The 26,139-nt window shown below is 37.2% G+C and overlaps 1 long non-coding RNA gene across 1 annotated transcript in view; it reads left to right on the plus strand.

The window, feature by feature from the left end:
- The first annotated feature begins 6,716 nt into the window (after positions 1-6,716).
- Positions 6,717-26,139, plus strand: part of LOC150063234 (uncharacterized) — a 32,198-nt gene continuing 12,775 nt past the window's right edge. The window contains exons 1-2 of the long non-coding RNA XR_016535510.1: positions 6,717-6,801; positions 12,512-12,767. This is a non-coding gene — a long non-coding RNA (uncharacterized LOC150063234). The remainder of the gene's footprint in view (positions 6,802-12,511; positions 12,768-26,139) is intronic.

The raw sequence follows: 26,139 nt of genomic DNA on the forward strand, positions 1-26,139 counted from the left end.
GAATTGTAAAGTACTTATCATTTACCCTAAGTATTAGAAGCAAATATATGGTTTCTTAAGAAAAAAATGGGGAAGCATTATTTATGCAACTTTCCATTTTTGATTCAAGCCCTGTAATTTTACAAGTTGATTCAATGATTGAAATGAACTTAAATGTTTCTCTTAGATAATCTCAGAATAAAAGTGATAGTCCCAGAAGATCAACTTATTTAAGAGAGCAACCTACTTTCAAGTAATTATTTAAAATAATCCTTTATTCAGCCAATATTTATTATGCAGTTATATACCCCACTTTATTGAATTATAAGAATAAATTTGGCACAGCTCCTAACTTTAAGGAATTTATATTCTAATAGGAATACATCAAGTAAACAAATAATTATAACAAAATGTCATCATCACCAAGAGAACAGTCTAACAGGGGATAGAAAAGGTAGAGGTGGGAGTGTAATGGTATATCTACCTGTAAAATTGGAATGGGGAGAAAAGGGTTTTTTTTAAAGAAAAAGGAAATAGTTGAGTCTCTGAAAAATGTGGTTGTGTGTGAGCCAAGTGGGTGATAGGTGAGATGAGGATATTCTAGACATAAAGAACAGTATGATCCAGAAATCTGAAGTAACCCACCAGGTTACAGAACTGTTTGGCAGATTTAAAACAGACTGCACAGTGGTGTGATAATGCTGGATTTTGGGGCAGGTGTTGGGGCATGGATGGCCTTGTATTTTATACTAAAGTGTCTGGACTTTGGAGCGGGAGTATGGTCTAGTAGTAGAGTGCTTGCCTAGCATGCACGAAGCCCTGGTTCAATTCCTCAGTACCACATACCCAGAAAAAGCCGCAAGTAATACTTTTGCTTAAGTGGGAGAGTGCTAGCCTTTGAGCCAAAGAAACTTAGGGACAGTGCTCAGGCCCTGAGCTCAAGCCCCAGGTCTTCATTCTATAGGTAATAGAAATTCAGTGGCAGCCTTTAAGACAAGATAATAACATCAGCTTACTTCACTGGAGTGTCCATGATACACAGAATTGGTGGAGTTAGAACTCCCATTATGCAGGTCTTTACTTGAATAAAGGTGATCTCTAATTGGTGATACCCTTGAGCCTAACAGTGATAAACAGAAATCTTTTCTAGAAGAAGTTACCATTATCCTTGGCATCAGATTATTACTTTCAGTAATTTTTCAAATAGAAAGCTCTGAGCAGAAAGATAATGTGGTATAGAATGAAATCTTGCCTTATAAGCAGATGTCAGACATGGTAAATGTGTTAGAAGAAAAAAACGGTGTTGGGGGATTACATGTGTAGCTCAAACAGGTGGATACCCTGGGTTCAGTCTCTAGCACTTTGGTCATTTTTTTTTAGAAAACAGAAAACTGTAGGGACTTGACCAAGAGGATTAGGTCTGTGGCTCAAGTGTTAAAGTGCTTAACTATTAAGTTCAAGGCCCTTAGGTTTAATTCCCAGTATTGGGTGAGGGAAACAGAGGAGAAGAGGACAGGAGGGAGAGATCCTTGCATTAGGATTAGTTTCAGTTGGGAATACAGAATCTCAAAAAAGACAAGATATACTTGCTTTCATATAATAAAAAAGATTGGAACTAAGGTGAGCCAAGCCAAATATAGTTTCATTGACCAAGGATATCTCATGTTCCAAGTGGCCTACTCCACCCTTCCCACCACTAACATTCTTTCTGGAGATTATACAAGAGAATCAGAGGCAAAGGACACTTTTTTTTTTAAGGTTTCTGTTACATTATATGTAACATGCATTATATAACACATAATATGTAACACATAACATAATGATACATACTATGCACACATCATATATATAATTACAAAACAATACATGTATACATTCACATACATAATGCATAAATATATGCATATACACATATTGCATACATGTGCATATCACACATGCATCTGTATATCACACATTTCATGCATATGCATACATGTAAACATTTATGTACACAAATGTATAAGTGTATACATGTTTATATGCACACTTGTAAGCATTTATATACATATTTATGTATATGTGTAAGCATTTATGTACATATTACATAGGGCATATATGTATGTATAGATGGCATGCATGCATGTAATACATATGTAATTTGTAATTACATTCTTCTTCTGTAAACTTCAAGCTGAAGAGCTCAGGGACAGTGCCCACAGTTCAAGCCCAGTGACCCACAAAAAAAGAAAAGCAAGGACAAGGGAAATTGCATCAAATTAAGAGCAAAGTACAGCAAAGAAAAAAGTAGGTTAACGAGAGCCTAAAGAATGGGAGAAAATCACTGCCAGATATAGATCTGACAGTGGACTAATAATTAGAATATACAAGGAGTTCAAGGAGTAGACTCCTAAAGTATCAACAATTCAATCAATAAATAGGCAAATGAACTGAACAGACAACACTTGAAAGAAATATACAAGAAGTATATATGGCCAATAAGTACATGAAGAAATGCCCAATATCTCTGGCTGTAATATAAATGCAAATAAGTGACAATAAGATTTCAAGCTCAACAGCCATCATCAAGAACACAAATGAAATGATGGTGAGGATGCAGCTATTATGGGAATCAGTATTGGGTTTTCCCAAAAAGCTAAAAGTAGGATGATTGTATGGTCCATTGTTACCATCAGTGGGTTATATTCCAGTATAAGGCATGTAAAATATAGGCACTTGCATATTGTGTTCACTGAAGCACTATTTACAATGACTAAATTATGGAAACAGCCCTGATGCGTTATGATGAATGGATCAAAAATGCTGTAAATATACACAATGGAGTATTAGCTACAAAGAAGAATAAATGTATGTCATTTGCAGATAAATGAAACGAGATCATCATATTAAGTGAAGTGAGCCAAATTCAGAAGGAAATTTGGTATGTGGAAGCTAGACATAAAAAATGTACGTAAAAACACTTAGAATCATCATCAGATATATTGAGACGTTTGTAATTATGGTGGAGCTGTTGGAATGAAGAGGAAAAGAAAATGTTAGCAAGTGAACAATACTGTATATACTGCATATGTGAATGGAGATGGCAGAAAGCTGTTGAATTACAGTAGGAAGTACATGGGGTTGGGAAGTAAAAGTAAGAAAAGAGGTCAATACAGTTAAAGTACAGTATACACATGTTTGAATAGTACAGTGGAAACCCTTTGAGCAAGTAATATACACTTGAAAGAAATGTAAAACAAGTTGAGTTGGGGTATGAGTATGAGTGATAGACAGGAGGGCCAGTGAAGCTGGGAAGGAGGGTGAATATTTTCAGAATTCTTTATACACATGTGTAAAAGTTGAAATTGGTTTGCGAAGTGAAAAGGAGGAATGAATGAAAGTGTTTTTGTCTTTTTGATAATAGCTATTCTAACAAGTATGAGGTAACTCATTATTTCTTCCTTTCTTTTTCCTTCTCTTCCTTCCTTCTTTTTTTCCCTCCTTCCTTCCTTCTTTCCTCTTTTTTTTGTGGTATGGGATATGATGTGATACTCTATTGTGACTTTGATTTGTTTTTTCCTGATTATTAGTGATGCTGAGATATTTTTTTCATACACCTGTTGACCATTTGTATGTCTTTGAGAAATGTGTTGGTTGGGGCTTTTGCCAATTGCAGATATTTAATTTGTCTCTATATTTGTTTCTATGACTGTATTGTGCTATCTGGGTTATTATGTTCTAAAAGTCAGATAAGATAGTACCTCTAGATTGTTTTGGCTACTGGCTATCGGTCTCTAGCGACTCCATACAAATTATAACATTGCTTTTACTCCTATCACAAACACCATTTATATTTTGACAGGGATTACAGTGAATCTATAGATTGTTTTGGGTACTATGGACATTTGAATTATAGTTGATAGCTATAGTACATGAACATGGGATATCTTCCCATTAATTTGTATTCTTTTTAGTTTCTCTCATCAGTATTTTATAGCTTTCATTGCAGAGGACTTTTTCCACATTGATTGAATCTAAAAAGTTAAAAAATATTATAGCTAGTGTAAATGAAATTGCCCTCCTGCTTTCTTTTTCAGATAATTTGCTTATGGTATATAGAAACTTGGTAACTTTATAATATTTGTTTAGTATGTTACTGTATTAGTTCTAAGAGTATTTTTGTGGAATCTTTAGGACTTTCTCTATATATTATCATGACATCTGCACACAGGAAGAGTTTTACTTCCTCCCTTTCAATTTAGATGCCCTTTATGAAAGGGTTTCAAGCAAATACAAATTATACAGTAGTACATCATCTGTATATTCTCTGCTTTGCATGCATTCATTTTTAAGTTATAATATTGCAGTCTGAGAGTTAAAAATAAATTTCCTAGGGCCAAGAGTTTGGCCTAGTGGTAGAGTGGTTGGCTAGCATGCACGAAGGCTTGGGTTTGATTCCTTGGCACCATATACATAGAAAAAAGCCAGAAGTGGTGCTGAGGCTCAAGTGGTAGAGCTCTAGCCTTGAGAAAGCCCAGATAGTGCTCAGGCCCTTAGCCCAAGCCCAGGACTAGCAAAATAAAATAAATTTCCTTTATAAAACCAGTAAAACAAAAAGTGCTAGTTTTTTCATATATTTTTATTGAATTAATAGAAGGGTTACATGATATTTGCCAGATAGAAGGTGCATTAATTCACATACATTGATACCCTTTCACATGTCTTGGTCCCCATTTCCGTGCCCCCACCCCCACCCCTCATCTTGTTTTCCCCCCTTTCCTATCCAATTTCAAAAAACCAAATACAAATATGTCCGATATATCAGGTAACAAAGTGAGATACTGTAACAATATGAGATACCCAAGGGACAGCAAAAGAGATGAGAGATAACATAGTACCTTAAGGGCAGCAATCATTCATTATATGGCTTATGTTTCTATATCCTAGAGATCTTTTCATTTAGCGTCATACTATATGGCCTTTTGTATCAAGGTTTTGCTCTATTGCAAATCTCTGCTAGGAGAGCCCAAGGTTTCTACTGATTAGGACAAATGAGGGAAACCATTGAGCCCAAGTTCCTTTGAGTCTGGCTTACTTCACTTAATATGATTTTTTCTAAGTCTTTCCATTTCCTAACAAATGGGGCGATGTCATTTTTTCTGACAGCAGCATAGAATTCCATTGTGTACAAATACCACAACTTGTTGATCCACTCATCAACTGGGGGACATCTAGGTTGGTTCCATATCTTTGCTATGGTAAATAGTGCTACAATGAACATTGTTGTGCTAGTGGATTATTTAGTATGTACTTGTTTCTGGATGATTGGGTAAATGCCAAGTAGTGGAATTGCTGGGTCATAGGGGAGTTCTATGTTTAGTCTTTTGAGGAACTGCCATACTGCTTTCCATAGTGGTTGAACGAGTTTGCACTCCCACCAACAGTGTAGTAGTGTTCCCCCCTGGCCACATTCCCTCCAGCATCTGTTGTTATTAGTTTTCTTGATCCTGGCCATTCTAACTGGAGTGAGGTGGAATCTTAGAGTTGTTTTGATTTGCATTTCTTTTAAGACCAGAGATGTTTAGCATTTCTTCATGTGTCTATAGGTTTAGACTCTATTACAGAGCTATAATTATCAAAACAGCTTGGTACTGGCACAAGAACAGGCCTGAACACCAATGGAATAGAATTGAAGACCCAGATATTAAACCACAGACCTATGGCCACCTAATCTTTGACAAGGGAGCCAAAAAAATAAAATGGAAGAAAGACAGCCTCTTCAACAAGTGGTGCTGGCAGAACTGGTTAAGCACCTGCAGAAAACTAAAGTTGGATCCTTCTTTGTCACCCTGCACTAGAATTAACTCCAAATGGATCAAAGACCTGGAGGTAAAAGCTGACACACTGAAAACTTTACAGGAAGGAATAGGAGATATACTAGGCCTCCTTGGCACAGGTCGAAACTTTCTTAATAAGGACCAAGAATCACAACAAATCAGAGAAAGGCTGGATAAGTGGGACTGCATTAAACTGCAGAGCTTTTGTATGGCAAGGGACATAGCTAGTAAACTAATCAGGAAGCCTACAGAGTGGGAGAAGATCTTCACCAACCATACAATGGACAAAAGCCTCATATCTAAAATATATCAACAACTCAAAAAATTGAATCACTCCAAAAGTAATCTCCAAAGTAACAACCATCCCATTAAAAGATGGGCCAAAGACTTACAGAAAGTCTTCTCTGAAAAAGTGCTAGTTTTTTTTTTCATTTATTTTCCAATTGAGAAATGGTCATAGGACCCAAGACTATGTGTCATCAAGTCAAGAGAAGTGGTTTCTATATTGTGGAGGCTACAATACTTTTGTAAGCCCTTGAGGTGGTCTGGCTGGATTTTGGAATTGGGTTGTAATAATATTTTATGTCATGGGATGCCTGGACTAGGTTGTGCAATGTAACCATTAAAACCAAGCAAACCTGTTGCTCAACTACTTCAGTCCTGTTTCTTCTGTATCCAGATCAGGTTATTTCCATTTAGACATTGTTTAATAGAATTTTTACCACTTGACTAGAAAGACTGTGGGCTTGCTGATTACAAAAACAGAACAAAGAAAGCTACTTTGAGAATATACTGCTAGCTATCTAGGACTCATAAAGTTTTATCTTGATAAAATTCAGGTTCAACCAAGAGCTGGGTGATATCAAATGTAATTGCCTTTTACAGGTGGCTCTCCCTTTCTCCTTTCTACCCACATGGATAACCCACAACTGTGATAGGAATAATTCAGGCCATTGGTACAGTGTTGGAAAAGATGCTTCTACTTCCCACCAAGGCCAAAGGCCGGGTAAGTCTTTCAAGTAGGGATTTTGCTTGCTCTGGGATAGAAGTTGAAAGAAAAAAAAGGAGAGAGTCTATGAATCATGCTGACAAGAAACCAAATTAAATTATAGCTTCAATTCTTCTAGATTTCCATAGTTTTTGTACACAGTGACCTTGAGAGTTAGTATTTATTTCCTTTTAAGTAGGTGGCTTAGTTTTGGTTTGGTGTTCTATCTTCCAAATTTATTTTGAGAAGAGTGTAGACAACTAATTTTGAACAGAATTTTAATTTGCATTTGTTAACTCTACAAGTATTAATCCTTCAAAGAAAAAATAAAATAACTATGACACTTTCAAAATAGATTCTTTTTTTTTTTTGCCAGCCCTGAGCTTGAGCCTCAAGGCTAGAACTCTGCCACTTGAGCCACAGCACCACTTCCAGCTTTTTGTATGTATGTGGTACTGAGGAATCAAACCCGGTCTTTGTACATACTAGGCAAGCACTCTACCACTAGGCAAAACTCCTGGCCCCAATAGATTCATTTTTTAAAAAGTCATGGAAAGAACTTCCATCAATTTTTTGGCTATTTCTGGGCCATAACTTTCTATTACCAGGTTCTGAAACTTCTAGGGGTTTTGCTTTCAAAGCTGCTTTTGCATAAAGTGTCCTTCATCTCCCCTTTCATTTATTCCAAGAGCTTTAGAGCCCACAACTATTTCACTACATTTTTAAGGACATATCATGTAAATACGCACAGATTATTCATACTATATATATCAGTGATTATTGATTGCTCACTATGTATGGCTTAGTGCCAGAGATTAAAAAATGAGGCCCCCAGTCAAACTGGGAGTATACATATAGCTGGGTAATAGTAAATAATTACAGAGATAGGGATGAAGTACAACTAGGACTAGACAATAGAAGAACTGATTGTGTTAGAAAGGGGAAGAATGTGGTAATATTTGATCAAGGTCTTAAAGGATGAATGAGATTTCCATAGTGGGCCCACCCAGTGGGAGTGGACATTCTAATCACATAGTTTGCTAAAGCATGAAGGCCTGTAATACAAACTAAATTCCCAAAGTGCCCAGGAATCACTGGAATTTAGGATCCAAAGATCGAGCACTTCTTCCCCCCAGTTGGCTAGCTTTTCCAGCTGCTTCTCACATTCTCCTCTTAGTTTATTGCCTGCTTCAGCTGCCATGTAATGGAACTCTTCCTTTCATTAGCTTCTCTGATTGCTGAGTAGGTAATTTCTGAAGTGCTTTACAAGCATCAGACTCTTTTCCATGAAAGCAATACAGCTTGTTCTTTGGTTATGTATTACTTCCACCCCCAGAAATGTACTCTTCAATCTGATTGCTGTCACCATTCAATGAGGTTTATTCCTAAAACCTTCATAAATATTTTCAAGTCAAATCTATTCTTAAGGCTGAAAATTGATCATTGATTGGAATACTTAAAAGAATATATTGCAAATCCTGACAGTATCCCTGAGACATATTTTAAGAAACTATGCCACCAGTGATAGTTTTTAAAGATGATTATTTGAAGAGAAACTTCCTTTGGATGTATAAATTCTGGTATTAAAATTATTTAAATTATGGTTTTAAAATAAGCCAGTCTCAGTAGCATACACCTGTAGTCCCCCAATGCCTAGGAGATTGAGACAAGAGGATTGCTTGAACCTAGGAATTTAGGGTTACATTTTACTATGCACATCAGTGTCAAGCCCAAATATTAGTAGTGACTGTGCCTGTGAATAACCACTGGCTGTATAGTCAGACCCGTTCTTTTAGAAAAAAAAAAGAAAGAAAAGTCACAATGTTATTTTTATGTTTTGGCAGTATTAGGGATTAAACTCCAGGCCCTCTGTTTAACAAGCACCTGCTTGGACTTCCTCAAGGCTAGAGCTCTACTACTTGAGACAGCATCACTTCCAGCATCACTTCCAGCTTTTTTTCTATGTATGTGGTACCAAGAAAGCAAATATATATTTGCCAGTCCTGGGGTTAAGCTCAGGGCCTGAGCACTGTCCTTGGGTACTTCTACTCAAGTTTAGAGCTCTACCACTTGAGCCTCAGCACCACTTCTGGCTTTTTTCTATATATGTTGTACCAAGGAATCGAACCTGGGTCTTTGGCCTAGTGGTAGAGTGCTTGCCTAGCATGCACAAACTCCTGGCCCCCACCTGCTTATATTTTTAAGGTAGGTTGTGAAATTATGTCCACATGGGCGTGAGCTGTAGTCTTCCTACTTGAGCTTCCTACTTTTCTGTGTCACTAGATATTAAAGGTGCTCATCTCCACACCCAGATATTGAGATGGAGTTTTGTGAACTCTATTTTGTCTGGGATGACCTCAAACCAATTCCCCCAACTTCACTTCCTAAGTAGCTAAAATTACAAACTTAAGTCATCATGCCCAGATTAAATTTTTAACTGCAGTAATGAATTATTATTCTATTTAAAAAGATTTGTATACTGCAAAGAGGATGAAAAGATGTGGGATTTTTTTCAAATGATCCAGTAAGGGGAGGAGAGAATAATGTGGGGAGAATGGATGAACTACTATTTAATCATGTGTTAATGGGCAATAGGATTTGTTGTACCACACTATTTTTGTCTATGTTTGAAGCTTTCAGTACTAGGAAATAAGGCAAAAAATTTGCATTATAGTTACACTGGATCTTATTCTTTTCCCATCCAGAAGAACAATAATATCTCTATATACATATATTATATGTGTATATATGCACTACATTTAAATGCCATCAGTTCAAAATTTCTCTCCACAGGTTGGGGAAGTCTGAGGTCTCTTATGGGGGCCTTCCATTATAAAAATGGTATTTTTTATGTACAAGCAAATAATCTTTTCAATTAGGTAACTAAGGAGGCAATTAAACATTTACTGCAAACCTAGCAAGATAATATATAATCAAAAATCTACTTTTCACCCCAGAAGTTTATCACTTATTTCAACTTCTTGTATTTTTTTCTACCATAACTGAACTATGAACATAATAAATATTTATTTCCAAATGTATATTAATAGAGAGGTGTCTTCCTCTCTGTTACAATGTGTCAAAGGTTGAATTTATCCCATTTCTAGTATACTCCATCTTAATATTTTTATAATATTTTATTGTTATTATAAAGGTGATGTACAGAGGGGTTATAACTGTGAAGCTTTTTAAGTGAGGTAATGAGTACATTTCTTTTTGCACAATGTTATCACTTCTCTCTTTCCCAATTTTACCTCCCATCCTCACTTAATATTTTTTTTTAAGATTTCCAGGTTAGCTAGAGCAATGGTAGTGTGATTGCTTATCCACTGAGAGAAAAATCCAAGCCAAACCAAACAAAGCTCCAGGCATTCTTGAAAGTTTTTCTTTCATTCAAGTTGTTTAACTTATGAAATAGGTTTTCAGCTACTCTCTATCATGGACAATGTTGTCTTTCAGCAATGGTTAGGTGACTCAGTGGGTCCTTTTCTTCCTTTGGAGAGCCACGATTGATGCTCAAATAGTGAGCTCAAGGGTCTGAGTTTTGCAGGACCTCAGAAATCCTTGGAGATGTGTATCACAGAGATCAATACTCCTAAGTTGAATCAGCAATCAACTTATAAGAGGCGCACTCCATAGTGGTTCTTCTTGCTCTAGAGCTTAAGTGATAGATTCCCAAAATATGACCTAAGACTGCCTGTATCTGAATTACTTCAAGTGCTTGTTAAGCATGCAGATTTCTGCTTCCTACCATAGACATTCTAGATAATCTCTGGAGGTAAAGCCTGGAGACAGGCCTCCTCAGCACATTTAGGACTGATAGCTGAACTGTGAAGGAAATCTGGCTATAGAATTGTAGGCTAATAGATGACAATCTGCCCCTACTTGTTCCTTCTTTAAAGGTATATTTCCTGAAGTTTTAAGGTGACTGCTTGTTTCACGACAGCAGCATGGACACCTGTGTTCTGAGGTAAAAGTTTAGGAATATTAAATGTAAAAATATTCATCAGTTCTAAAATCAAAGAAACTGGCAATGTATGTATATCTTACTACTTGCCACAACACTGACATCAGTAGTAAGCTCTTATGTTGGGTGTGATGGCACATGTTCATAATCCCAATATTTGAGAGGCTGAAGCAGTAGCCTCAAGTTAGAGGCTAGCTTGAGCTACAACTCTTGCTTTGAGTCTGTGTCTCAAATTGGTATCAAATCCTGGATACAAAATTTCTCTTTACTTAAAACTGGTCTGCCCGAGGACATATCTTTCTATCTCTTCTTTCACACATTGCTTTCCTATCACTTCACATTATAAAGAAGTCATCCACCATGTTCATAGTACAGTGACTGGGATTGTTACTAAGAACTGGAATCACATAAATAAATGAGTAACAAACCCTGTTGTGATTAAGTGGTTTTCTGCAAAACTGTGGGAAACTCTTCAATTTAGTTATGAACTAATACATGATTTAAAAATAAAGTCTATACACTCCACAGAAATCCCAACACTCAGGAGGCTGAGGCAGGAGAATCACTATCATTTCCAGGCCAGCCAGAGCTACACTGTATGATTAAGTTCAGCCTAGTCTACATAGACACTTTCAAAAAACCTGAAACATTAAAACAGAAAATCTGATGCTAGTTTGTCTAAAGATTGTTGGTATGATTCTGTCAGAGTAGAAAGAATTAAGGACACTGCTTCCATTCCCACCTATTTACTTATACAAGTACATCTTCTCAGCATTTACATGAATAAGAAAACAGAAAAGTGTATAGTGATAAAACTGAGGTCAAACCATGTTCCAATTAAGCAATAAGTAATTTTTTATCTACAGATACTGGCCTAATTTCAACAAACCCAGCAAGTCCCTATCTAGCTCATTAGAGAGGCATTTAAGATAAAAAATGTACATTTTCTATTTGATGACTACTTGATCAGAAATCATTGCATATTTTTATTTTATCAGTAGTATAATAATAATTGAAATGATAACTTAGAATGATTTTTAACTGTAACATCTTTATGAATAAATAATTTCAACATATAACTTTCATTGTGAGAAAGTGATACTAAGACTTTTAAGACTTTAAATATGTCATAATAGAAAGAAATTTGCTACAAGCAGAACAGAAATCTGAGTTCAATGAGAGAAAAAAGCATAAAAAATCTCTGATTATTAACAGCTTGATTGTGCATTAAAAATTACATTATTTATTGTAGGTCCTATTAGAAATATTTTAAGAAAATATATTTTTATTCTAAAATGACATTTAAAGTACATTGTAAGTTAAATCTTTTGCAGCTATGGGATGGAAAATTTTAGATGTCTGTTTAGCAATGTTCAAGAGAAACTAAGGCTTTACAAAATTCATTTGGAAGTAGTTGCAAATAAAAATTTGGAAAAAAAATAGGAAACTCAGTCCTGGGACTACAGAGTAGAATGGATTAGAATGAAGAAAAACTGGGCAAAACTGGGCAGGACACATGTCAGATGACAACTGATTTTTTTTTCCAGATCTAAGGAATTTGAGTTGTTCTAAATTCACAGGCATGAAAATGAAGAGAAATAGAAACCAAAGCTATGAAGAAATAAGAACGATTCGTGTCTGTCCCTGCTTTGTTTCAGCTTAGGTTTTAAATAATGTCAAAACTGAGTTTCTTAATACTTTTCACCTGTACACTCTGTCTTGACCTGGTCATGAACTTCTCTCCTTTCCTTTCTTCCTTAGTGTTCATCTGACATGCTACTAAATGCTGGGGCCTATGAAACAGACAAGATCAGTACCTGGACTTGAAGAACTTCCAGTCCAGTTGATGTGCTTATACTTGGGTGTGATGCTGAGAGAGATATTATATCATACACCATCATACTTTTCTTCAGCTTGCAGCAAAGTATGGGACAAAACAGTTCAAGCTTCCATTTCCACACTCCTGATTCTGCATGTGACCCACATGTGATGTTTGGACGGTGGAAGTAATGCAGAGGTGGTATCGCTGTTGTTTCCCCCAATGAAAAGGGTTGTGTATAGTCCATTTTTTTTGAATGGCAGTGTAGCAGAAGCCCCAAAGAATTTGGTGCCTGAGTGTGCCCAGAACATTCATTTTACTTGCATGTATCAGGGCTGAGGCATTTTGCCTGGTGTCAATATTTGGGGCATATACCTATTCCTCAGTTTTCTGACCATAGCATAGGCAACAGTTACCTTGGTTGACATTTCTGACACTTATTTCTGGAAGTTTCAAAATCATTAAGTTAAGATGGCATTAATGAATGGCTCATACCTATAGTTCTAGCTATTCAGGAAGGAAGGAAGGAAGGAAGGAAGGAAGGAAGGAGGGAGGGAAGGAAGGAAGGAAGGAAGGAAGGAAGGAAGGAAGGAAGGAAGGAGGGAAGGAAGAAAGGAAGGAAGGAAGGGAGGGAAAGGAAAGGCTGGTTAGCAAGCTCAAGGACAGCACCCAGGCCCCAAGTTCAAGTCATAGGATTGGCCTGTGTGCGTGTGCACAAGTGCACATGCGTGCACACACACACACACACACACACACATGCACACTCAAAAGTTAAACTATTGCAAGTTGAAACATCAGTAAGTCACACACCACCTAAATGAAATTAAATCCTGTGATTGTGAGTGTAAAGTAACTGGCTTCTTTTACTGCGAAACAGATGAAGCCTTGACTGTCTCTCCAAACATTCTCCACTCCTCACCTCTTATTCCCAGTCTCCTGTATCTCCTATATTGTTCTTTTAGGTTTTGTCCCCCTCTCCTTCACCCCCTCGCACCCCATTTCTTTTCGGCAGTATTAGGGTTTGAACTTTGGGCCTCAGTTTGTTAGGCAAATGTTTTCATCACTGAAACCTCCAGTTCTGTTTGCTGATGATTCTGAGAAAGTGTTCTGCTTCCTTTCCATACATGTATGTAATCCACCTATATTAGACTTCTTATGACCTAGGATAATAGGTATATGCTACCATGTCCAGATCTCCTTTAGATGAACTCTCATGATCATTTCTCCTCTCAAACTAAGATCCTCCCAGTCTCAGCTTCCCGAGTAGCTAGAATTTCTACTGGTATGAGACACCTGTGTCTGACTTTTTTGTTTTTTAAGACATAAACAATGTTGGGATCCAAACAACCAGTGATGACTCTGGAAAGACAATTGTTACCTGATTTGTTTAAAACTTGATTCTAGCATGATTTGTTCTGGTTTCTCCTCCTGGACTATCCTAGAAAATGCTGTTCATTAATGGATTTTTATGACATATACCTGTATATGCCATTTATTCTAATTTTCTGCCTGTCCATTCACCTTCATAGGATTCAATTGCCTCCTTGGAAATTTCTGTTGTGTCCTTTGACCAGGGCTTCTTACTCACCAGCTCCTCCTCCACTGATTATCTAGCTGTACTTGGGTTATTTCCTTTAGAGTATTGATTTTTTTTTTTAGGAAGGATTTAGAAGTTCTCTGGGATCCATATAAAATGCTGATTCCTCAGCCACACCTACCTGATTCAGTAGATCTGAGGTATGATTGGAAGTCACCATTTTTAAGAGGTGCCGTGGGAGTTCTGACTCACAAGGGCCACGGACTACACCTAGACAACTCTGATGTCAGGATCTAACTCACTTTAGTGGGTAGGGCAGAGAGTAGATTCCAGAAACTTCCCTCTTCCGTGACAAGAGAGGTTAGAGACAGCCTCTAGGTTATAAGCTTGGATGACTAGCACTGATTCTCAAAGAGAAGTAAGAAGGAAAACCAGTTTGCAGAGAAAGATAATGAGTTTCATTTGAGACCATGTTGAGTTTGACATCATGTAAGGCTGATAAATTGTTGGCAGCTAGTAAAATGGACTTGGATGATTCAGGTCTGAAGGTTGATTACTAGGATGAAGTCTATGTTGAGGCTTCAGAGAATCACTGTAGCTAAATTATTTCTGTGGTCAACCACAGCCATCTTTTTGTGACATTCCCAACATGATAGTCAAGTATATTTTGTATGTGGTACTGGGTTGTCTAAGGGGAAAAGTAAGAAGATTCATGATGGGAAAAGCAACATTGTGCTGAACACTTAGTTCTTCCTCTGAGAACTCTCTTTTTCTGTCCTACAGGTCTTCTTTCTCTTACAATTTCTCTTTCCCACGATGCTTCCTTCTATAGCTCTCTTTCCTTCTTTCCTTTTCTCATCCATTTGAGTCATTAGATTTACCGATATGACCCACTGCACTCTGCATTCCAACATTACAAAAAGTTCTGTCTTTGTTCTATCAAACAAGTTTTAAGCTCTTTTTTCCCAAGTGATATATATATATACAGAAATAGTACTTCATTACTATAACTATAATCAATTGAATTCACATATACTCTGTGTACTTATTTTTTGGCCAGTCCTGGGGCTTGAATTCAGGGCCTGGGCACTGTCCTCGGACACTTTTTTCTCAAGGCTAGCGCATTGCCACTTGAACCACCGTGCCACTTCCAGCATTTTCTGTGTATGTGGCACCAAGGAATCGAACCTAGTGCTTTGTGCATGCTAGGCAAGCATTCTTCCACTAGACTACGCTCCCAGCCTTTTGTGTACTTATTTTAAAGCTGTTGATTGAGTTTTGTGAGACAAATGAGTCTCTATGTATACTAGTACTGGGATCTGAACTCAGGTCCTGAATGCTGACCTTAGCTTTTTTGCTCAAGGCTGGAACTCTAACTGTATCATTTGAGTCATAGCTCTACTTCTGGTGCGCTCTCTCCCTCCCTCTCTCTCCCTCTCTCTCCCTCTCTCTCCCTCTCTCTCCCTCTCTCTCCCTCTCTCTCCCTCTCTCTCTCTCTCTCTCTCTCTCTCTCTCTCTCTCTCTCTCTCTCTCTCTCTCTCTCTCTCTCTCTCTCTCTCTCTCTCTGTCTCAGCATACACACCTGCTGGTACTGGAGCTTCAACTTGAGTCTTACACTCTTTACTTGGCTTCCTCGCTCAAGGCTTGCATTCTGTCACTTGAGCCACAGCTTCACTTTCTTTTTGCTCATTAACTAGAGATACAAGTCTAATGGACTTTTCTGCCCAGGCTAGCTTTGAACCAGGATCCTCAGCCTTCTAAGTACCTACAATTACAGGTATGAACCAGTAGTGCCTAGCTAATGATGGATTAAAAACTTCAAACTAGTGGGCTGAAAGTAAGAGAGTATCTTGCATTTAGTCCTCTAAAAACAAAACAAAACAAAAATTAAACTAGGGTATATGGGTGATGGTTATATGTAAACAAGTTTATTTTCAAATTTGCATTGATTGTACAGTATTGATAAAAATTCTCATATACTCAGAAAAAAAAATTGCAATTTATAAATTGCAAGTCGAAAGAAATCCTAAGTACATTGGGAATCTATGACAGGAGACAACGCATATAGAAGTTGTCACAGGTTCTTCCTAAGAAAAGTATTTCTATTGAGACATGAAAGGTGAACAAATAAAGGGAAGGGGAAAATGTATTTGAGGCAGATGGGTCTGTAAATAGGCCTGCATGTGTGAGAGGACATGATATAATATTCATGTAGTTAAATAGCATGCTTTCCCCTAACAACCTAGATTGACTAGAGGACTAAACAGAGAGGCGGACTAGTACAGGACATAATAGCCAATGTGTTGGGATAAATTGTGAAATGTCATTTGATATATTTTTAATCCCATGTCTACATTAGTCTTCAAACCTCCATCATTAGGACTATAAGCAAAGAGATACTTCCTTAAGAGACAGAGAGGGTACCATAAAGAAAGCCATAAAAGAAACTTAATGACTTTTAAATTTAAACAAAAATTTACCATCTATGCACTAGAAAATTTTGGAAAGAGTATATGCTGAGTAGAAACATAGTACCTGGGCTTTAATGGGGTACTAAAGCCGTGGGCCTCAGCACAGCTTCCTAAATAAAGATGATCTCCAGTTGTCTGAAGCTGGCAGCCATGTATTTTCTGGATGGCCAAAGAGTGACACCTGTCTCAGGCTGACTAAGAGGATTCTGGTGAGCTATGCAAACTGTAGAAGCAGTGAGAGGAGGAGATACAAGGCAGTGACCTGGAGTAAGATCAGGGACACCAATTAATTTTTTTTTGACAATCCTGGGCTTGAGCCCAGGGCCTCAGCACTGTCCTTGGACTTTCTCAAGGCTAGAGCTCTACCATTTGAGCCTCATCACCACTTCCAGCTTTTTTCTATGTATGTGGTACCAAGGATCCAACTCTGGTCTTCGTGCATATTAGGCAAGCACTCTACCACTAGGGCCAAACTCTCAGCCCAGTTAATATTGTTTATGTAATGGTATATCTATGCATTATTTGAAAGACAATGAAAAGTCATTAAGGATTAAAAATGCCTGACACTGATTATCTCTCCTGTTGGGTATAGGTAATAATTGGAAGAGAATGAGACTGATCTAGAGGGAAATTATTAGAAAGCTATTGCAGTAGTTTAGGCAAGAAATGATGGTAGTCTACACAAGGATGGCAGCAGTGAGGTGAATGGAAATGGACAAGTTACAGGTATTTTTCTTAATATGCCTTAGCCACCTTAGCAAAACATCATACACTGTGTCTCCACACAACAGTAATTTATTTTCTCATCATTCAGGTGCCTAGAAGTGAGGCAAAGGGCAAGTTTCTAGTGAGAATTCTATTCTTGGCTTCCAGTCACTCATTGTCTTGTTGTATCGTATCAGGAAAGGAGACAAAAAGAGAAAAGGAGAGACAGGAGAGAGAAGGTGGGGAGAGATCTTCTAAGACTTATAAGGCCACAATCCTGTGGGATTAGGGCCCTCCCCTTATTATCCCAGTTAGTCACATAACTGTTACTTTCTCCTGAAGACTCCAGATAGGGTCACAGGTTGGAGCAGGGCTTACACATATGACTTTGAGGGAAACACAGTTTGGGCTCATAACAATATTGTATACCTTTAGAAAACAGTATCTGGCCATATATGTAGATAAGGTAGAAAAGAGTGAGAAGAGTCAAAGATGAGCCCTGGATTGTCACCTGATCAGAAATAATAACATTATTTGTAGAGATTGGGATTTCTAGAGGTAGAGAAAATTGGGGAGGCAAATATCTGAACCAAATGTTAAACATGTTTATTTTGAGATACTACAAGATATCACCATGCAACTATAAACTGAGTAACAGTTGGTTATATGGATTTAGAATTCAGAAAATTCATCTGATATACAGATGTTGATTTAGGATTTGTCAGGCTGGAAATGGTGTCTGCATTCACTATTATGGAATATAACAGTCTGGTTTGCTTATAATCAATTTGTTATTTGTAGTAATAGAGGTTGGAAGTCAAGACCAAGGTACTAGCAGATTGAGTGGCCAGTGAGCGCCCACATTCTAATAAGCAATTGAGACTTTCCACTGTAACTTCTCAGATGGGAGAGACAAAGAGATCTCTCTGAGCCTCTCTAATAAGTATTACCACAAGTGCTTTATTTTCATGACTTAGTTGATTCTGAAGGTCCCGCTTCAAATGTCATTACATTGGAATTGGGTTTGATATATGAGTTTAGGGACAAGTAAACATCAATCTTAGCAGGTGATCTGTAAGCCATAGGAGTAGGTGAGACTTTCTAGGACAGAGGTTCTCAAACATAAATAGATGTCCAAATCACTTTAATAATTTGTAAAAACAGAGTGTGCCTCACCCTCAATTTCTGATACTGTACTTTCAGAGGCAGGGTGAACAGTTTAAGGAGTTTTAAATCTACCAGTAAATTATTTTCCAGAGAATTCTCATAGGAATTTTATATTTTTACTCAGTAAATACGAGAAAGTCCATCTCAACATATTCTTTTCTTGTGTGTGTGTGTGTGTGTGTGTGTATAACTATTAGAAGCAGAAGGATTTCATTGTATTTTATTTCTTACCACTTTGATTATCAGTATAATGGTCAACTTCTTTTCACCTTTTAAAATAAAATGCACATGGTCTTCATTTTTTGTAAAAAGAAATCATTTTTTGTTTATATTTTAACAATTTATGCTTAGGGCCTTTTAATATATATAGCTCTGCATTTCACAATAAACAATTCATATGGATAAAATGTACCCTAATGTATGTGAATTTTCATACTTAAGCAGATCTTTAATATTTTCCTGTGTGGCTAGGGTAAAAATATCCTGCTTCTGATATTATTCCAAGTTGAGTAATATAAAAATGTAGCCTATGTAGTGGCAGAAGCAGTTGGCACTGGTAAGCAAAAACAAGATACTATTATTCTAATTGGCTGTAGGCTATCCTGTGGCCTTTTAGGAAGCAGTGACCCTGAAATTCTTCTTCTAAATGTGGAACATACTTGACTGGACTTGGCAAACTGGGCATGACCTAATGTTCCATCACACAGGATCCCACTGCCTGTGAAAGCCAGCCCAAATGCTTAGCCAAACAGCAATAAAGCTGCTGATGACAAAACCACATCCTGCTGGGATCTCAGCTGTCTTGTCTGTGTGGCTCTTTCAGTCAAAACCTGGTTTCTTTCCTGACATCTTCTTTAAGTCAACATTAGTTGTGCTTTAGTATATGTTTCAAAAACCTTTTGGCTCTTTCTTGGCTTGCAGCCTTCCTTCTTAATTCATCAGCATATCTGGTGAGGCCTCCAGTCATCAATCCTCTTGGCATCTGACAATCTCATTGCAATGAAGCTGGGATTAGGCCTGGTTTGAGTGTGAGGCAAATGTTCCCCAGTCATCTTCAAGTTGGTATTTCTTAAACTGCCATTCTAGAGATCATTCTACCTAGAAACATCTTTTGGCTGTTTGAAGCCTAGGATTGCTAGTTGATTTCCCAGATAAAGGCATGGAGGCATAACAAGGCATGCTAACAAGACAAAGTCCCTTCATAGCCAGAAGTTACTGGATTTTACAATATGTGTCAAATCTGAGTATCTGGGGATCCACAGCTTTATCTCATATTGGGGAAAGAGCAAAGCATATAGAATGGGCTTGAACTCTGAGTTCAGATTGACCGGAGTCTGGCTAGATGACATGGAACTACTTCCTTCATTTTTCAGAACTGGTTCCTCCATTTGGAAAGTGGGGTAAGGCATGTCTTACAAAGCTTTGGTGAGAATGAAGACATATGTAAAATAAGTGTAGTTCCCCGTAACCATTTCATGAAACAGGTTTTCAGAATTTCAGACTCCTTTTAAGTCCAGATCCGTCTGAGAAGAACCTCAGTTCTTTTGGATCCTAAATTCTTGACAGAGCACTGAGACATAAGATCTTGAGTAATGACTCTATGCCTTTGAACATTCTGTGGCATAAACCCTACCCAGCACATAGGAAAATGAACAGCTCTGAATAGCCAAACTCAGTTGTGAACACTCACAAATAGTTACACTTGACAATCATGTTACTCAAGAAAATGCAAAGCTCCAATAAGGCTGTTTATATGGGCTCCTCTGAAAACCTCTGGTATAGTTTCTGTTGGGTCTTTACTTTCCCTTTGTTGGAGATTATTCACAATTATAGTTACACCCATTGGTGCAGGGCAAGATGGAATAACTCCAATTATACATCTGATTACTAATCATCCATATACAGTTGTTAAAATAAGATCACTAATGTTTTTGAGTGAGACATGGTCAGCTTAGTTTTCCAGCTATGTATACTCTGTGCTAAATTATTTAAATTTTACTCTTTTGATAAATTCAGATGACCTCCAACCCTTAAAAAGCTCAACTTTGACAGATGTATTTACTTGAATATTGAATGGAAGGTTGATTATCAGAGTACATAAAATATAATTTAGACAATGGCAGTAACTTTATGAAAACAATTCCTTCTCTATTTGAAAGGTCTCCGATTCGATTATGTTGATGATAAGGTTATAGAAGGGGTAAGGGGAGGGAAAATGGGAAAAAAATATGGGAAGGGCTGTCGGTGTTCAGGAAGTGATGTACCCACTGCCTGATGAATGTAATTGGCAACCCCTCTATACTTCACCCCGACAATAGAATACAATTAAATAAAAAAAGACAGGCAAAGAGCTTGAGGAGAGCCCTGGCCTCAGTTTTGTCAGAATGGTTACATCATATAAGTCTCTGCTTCCTCAATATTAGGGAGTTGAGCAAAAAATAGTATCATAGTTTCTTCTGTAGATACAAGTTATATCAACTCATATATTGCACAAATCAAGGTCCAAACTTCTGTCTTGGAAATTCTGAATCTTTTGTAGAATTGTTAGTGGGTTCAGCAATTTCCCCAAATGTGGTGTTGTTTCTTATTTTATTGTATAGAGGGTTACACTTACATTCATCAGGTTGTAGGTGCATTACTTCTCACACATTAATACGCCTTCTCATGTTTTTGTTCCCATTTCCCTCCCCTCATCCCCTCCCAATCATCTTGTTTTCCCCCTTCCCTTCCTACTTTCAAATAAACAAATGTATATTCAATATATGAGGTAACAAAATCAGATACAGTAACAACATGAGATTATCCATAAGGGTAAAAAAAAATAAGAGAAATAACGTAGTAACAACAACCACACAAGATAAACCTCTTGTTTCCATATCCTAGAGTTTCCCCAAATGTATTTTATGTTATTTTTTTCTTGTACCAGTAAGTGTACTGGTAATGGAGTTCTAAATGTTTTCTCATAAAAACAATAACTTAACATTCCATTCAAGGTCATCTGAAGAAAAAGGGTCAAGTTTAGAGCATTCCTAATATATCCCATAGGGTAATCAATTTCAATAAGCCTGTGAAGATTTCAAACTGAGATAGTATAAAATGCTTTACAAATTATTCCTATAAAGTCCATTGAGTATTGCTTCTCCCACTTGATTAAAATTTTATGTAAGGTAACATTAATGACTGTATTTCAAATCACTTCTCTAAAGGAATGTGACTTGAATCCTAAATTTAAAGTCCTAATACATGAAAGTTTCCTTGTTTCCTTCTGATATACTAAGGATATTTTCAATCACATGTTTGGACTTTTATGTTAACTCTTATTATGTGAACAAAAACCTGAGAATGGAAACTCAGTAAGAATTGACAATAAAAACAACTGACCTAATTTTGTGCTTAGCCTACTGTTTTAAAATTAGATTTCAGTGGAAATTGAGAAAGCAAAAGACTATTAATAATGACAGGACGTAGGTGTATGAATTGGTGTGGTAGATTGTGGTAGCAGATTAGTGAAACTGCTATACTTGTAAAAGAACCACAACTTGGCTTTCTTTGCTCACCTTTACAGCAAATGGTTTTATAATTCGGAAAAAGATGTACACAATGTTGAGATGAGCTCAGCTGAATCTTTTTTTATTTAAGAAGGTAGAAAGATTTTTAACTTGCAAGTTTTTAGTAGTCAAAAGTAAGAATGGAATATTGAAAGGGAGACATTGATCAAGCTGCATTGTATTAATAAACTACTTTGTCAAATGGCCAACTCCCTTGTACAACTAATAAGAATGGATATTTGATTCAATCTAAAATTTACATCAGTGAAGGATATTAAACAGTTTTATAAGCATATATAATAACCATGACTATAAAGTCTCTATTTGCTGGCAGGAAGTTATCAGATGTTATAATACTCTGTGCTCAATTCCAGCTGCAGCACTGTCTTTTATCTGTCTTCAATCAACACCTACTTGCATCCATTACCATTTCTTCCCTGGAGGATTGTTACCTGGCTGCTCAATTTCCAGTATTGACTGTTCATTCTGCCAGCCAATCTAATCATGAACCTCTGCTGCAAAAAAACAAAAAACAAAAAACCCTCCCAAGAATTTCTGTTGCCTTCAGAATAAACGTAGTGCCTTCATAGTGTAACAGTCTGACAGCTGTCCATTTGTTGGGCTTTATCTACTACTACTACTCTTTCTCCTCCTAACTTAATTTCTTGGTCATGTTAAACGATTTTATTTCCTTAAATGCCCTTTGTTCACTCATAACACTTCATAAGGCCACAAATCCTGCACCTCTGGCTTGGAGTGCCTTTCTTCGTTTCTTCATGTGAAAAACTGACTCATCTTTTACCCCTGTGTCATTGCTTTGTGATGTGCAGTATGCTCCTTTTACATATTCCAGTGCACACTCCCTTGCATACTTCCTTCTCTAAAAGGCACCTTCCTCATCCTTGCTCTTTAACACAATTGTCCCTTTCTCTTGTCTGAGACCTCTTGGAAAGACTTATGTTATGTTCATTCTTTTCCCTTAGCACTCAATGTCTGGCATACAGTAGGCATTCTATAAATGTGCATTAATATTATCAGCCAATGCAGTGGTTCATTCTTGTAAACTAGTTTTTTGAGAAGGAGATAGTGGGAACATAAAGATTCAAGCTAGTCCATGCAAATACCTTCAAGACCTTACCTCAGCTTTCCCAGGTCTCATCTTCTTGAATAGCTAGGATTACAGTTTTGAACTGACTGATGCTTGGCTCACATGATAGATTCTATTATCTATTTTTTAGTAGTTAATTATAGATAAGAATTTCATGGTCGGGCCGGGAGTTTGGTCTAGTGGTAGAGTGCTTGCCTAGCATGCACAAAGACTCGGGTTCAATTCCTCGATACCACATATACATAGTAAAAGCCGGAAATGGTGCTGTGGCTCAAGTGGTAGAGCTCTAGCCTTGAGAAAGCCCAAAGACAGTGCTCAGGCCCTGAGTTCACACCCAGGACCAGCAAAAAAAAAAAAAAAAAAAAAAGAATTTCATGGTCTTCTCTGCCCAAGTTGGCCTCCTGAGTTACTAGGATATAGGCATGAGCCTTCTGCATCCAGCTTTATCATCTAATCTTTAAATTATTTTATGTGTCCTCTGAGAAGCTTGTAACAACTTCAAATAATTGAAAAATATTATACAAAGTTAATGCATATAATAAATTAAAATGAAATTTTAACGTAATACGAAGTGTAATATCTATAACAGCATATAAAATGATAAAATCAGAAGTAGATCTTTTTAGTTGTACAAAATCATTACCAAGCAAATTTTACGAGTGTTAAGCCCTAAAGAAAATTATAATAGTTTTGAACTTTGAAAAAAAATCAGTGCATCCAGAACTGTACTTGTGTAGCCTTGCATAAAACAATGAAAAATGCCAGTGTTACAGTGATTTATTTCTGTGTAGCAATTTCATTGGCATTTTAATGAAATTTTCTTTCATTTTCTACATTTTCTAAATTCATAAGCATTTTTAGGATACAATACATTGCATCCATCACTTCCCACTTTTAAAAGTACTATTACTGAGACAACAGTAGGCTTGTGTGCTTGTATATGTATATGTTATGTATTTATGCATGTAAAGCATAGAGGCAGCATGAGAACATACATTCCCGTGTATTCAAGAATTCACATGGATGTGGGGAGGTCAGGCAAGAGATGTAAGTGAAAGAGGACAAATCATGTGGAAGGGGCCTCCTCTTCTGGAGGGGCGGGCAGCCATCACTCAGGACCAGCTGACTGTTGCAATATGAGAATATAGCTCATTGTCAATTTTTTATGAGAAGCAGCTAGTTTGTTATTCATTCAAAAACTTGAGTGTTGTAGAAAAATTATTAGTTTTTTAAGATATATAAATCCCAACACTGCTTATTACACTATTTATTTTTTCCCCATCAGTTATAAAGTAACATACTGAGTCTAAGAGAGGTAAAATAGTACATAGTAGTTAGGAAGCTAGGTGTAGAAATAGATTACTTGTTTTCAAATTCTTGTTTCTTTTCTTAATATCTGTATCTTTAGACAAGTTAACCTTATGTTTATATTTTTTAATCTATAAAATGAAATAACAATGAATAATAATGTTAGTTTTAACATGAGGGCCTCATGCTTAGCTTTTCATCATAGTTGTCTATGTGACTTACGTGTGCAATCCTGCTCAGCTTTCTTTTTCACGTATTCCTTCCCTTGTAGCTCTTTATTTGTAATTCTGGATGTATTGATTAGTTTTTTTTAAAGTTGTCAACACCTTTTCTGCTAAGTTAAAGGTATCTGTAGGCCAAGCCAGGTGAGGTGGCTCACACCTGTAATCCTAGATAGTTAGGAGGCTGAGATCTGAGGGTCGTGGTTCAAAGCCAGCACAGGTACTGAAGTCCCTGAGACTCTTCTCTCCAATTAACCACTAGAAAACTGGAAGTGGCGCTGTGGCTTATTTATTGTTATTGTAAAGAGGGTTTACAGATTTTAAAAAGTCAGATAAAGAGTGCATTCCTTCACCCATTCTTATAGACTCTTATATCCATTTATCCAGCAAAAAGCCAGATTGAAGCTGTCACTTAAAGTGGTAGAATGTTATCTTGAGGGAAAAAGCTAGGGGACAGGAGTGTTAGGCTCTGAGTTCAGGCCCCAGTTCTGGCTAAAAATTGTATTTGTGCTTTTCATTGCTCAGTGGTATCTGAACTCTGGCCTCCTAGTACCAAGGAGATCTTGTTTCTCCCCCTTTCATTATTCCAGAGCTGAAGAATTATCTCAGGTTTGCTTTACCCACATTGACAGCAAAGATCAGCCCCAAGCTGAATTAAAAACATGGAGTAGCAACTGGAGAAGTGAGACAAGCATCACTTCAGATGCAGAGCATTCTCAGAGGAAAGCAGGGAGAGAGGTGGCTGTGCCAGAGGACTTCAGTATAAGTTCCTTGATGAATAGGAGAGTAACAATCTTTGTATTCCTGGGGCTTGACACAGATGCTGGTTTAGAAAAGGCCCCAAAACAGTAAATGAAGGAATGAAATGTAACCGCAGGCTGCTAATGCAGGAAGGAGAGGTCTAACCTCAAGTTTCCACCATTTTTGACAATGAATCTAGGTCCTTTTATTTCCAGTCCTACCCCACCTATGTATACCAGCTACTCCTTCCTCCTCAGCCTATTCCCATCCCCGTTTCCTGAGGGATTGTTTTTTTTTATCCCCAGCCATCACACTGGCTTTTCCTAGGACCTGAAAAAGTGCTCGTTCATTTGCTGGTTTTCCATTATCTTTCTTCTTTTCTTTCTTTTTTACTGTTTTGTTTGGGAGGCAATTATAGAGGGTATGATACAAGAAAGTAAATGCTAATTAGTTTAAGGGAACTGAGGTTTACCATAATTTCTACGGAGCATGAGAGAGATTCATGGGACTTGTCTCTGATCTTCAGCATCCTCATTCTCCCTATGACTCACCTGCCTTCGGATATCCTTGCACTATCTTAGGACACCTCTTTTTTCACCTTCCCTTGCACAATTTCCTTTCTTCTACCACCCACATTAGGACACATGGAGAATGTTTTAAAAAAAAACAATTCAAGACATTCAGCAGCATATTGCCTAGGGGGTGGAAACAGCTCTTTAGTTTCAAACAAATGGACAACTCAAATTAATGGTACAGATGCTGAG

Source organism: Megascapheus bottae, chromosome 5 (genome assembly GCF_031878675.1).
Source record: "Megascapheus bottae isolate mThoBot1 chromosome 5, mThoBot2.hap1, whole genome shotgun sequence".
Lineage (NCBI taxonomy): Eukaryota > Metazoa > Chordata > Mammalia > Rodentia > Geomyidae > Megascapheus > Megascapheus bottae.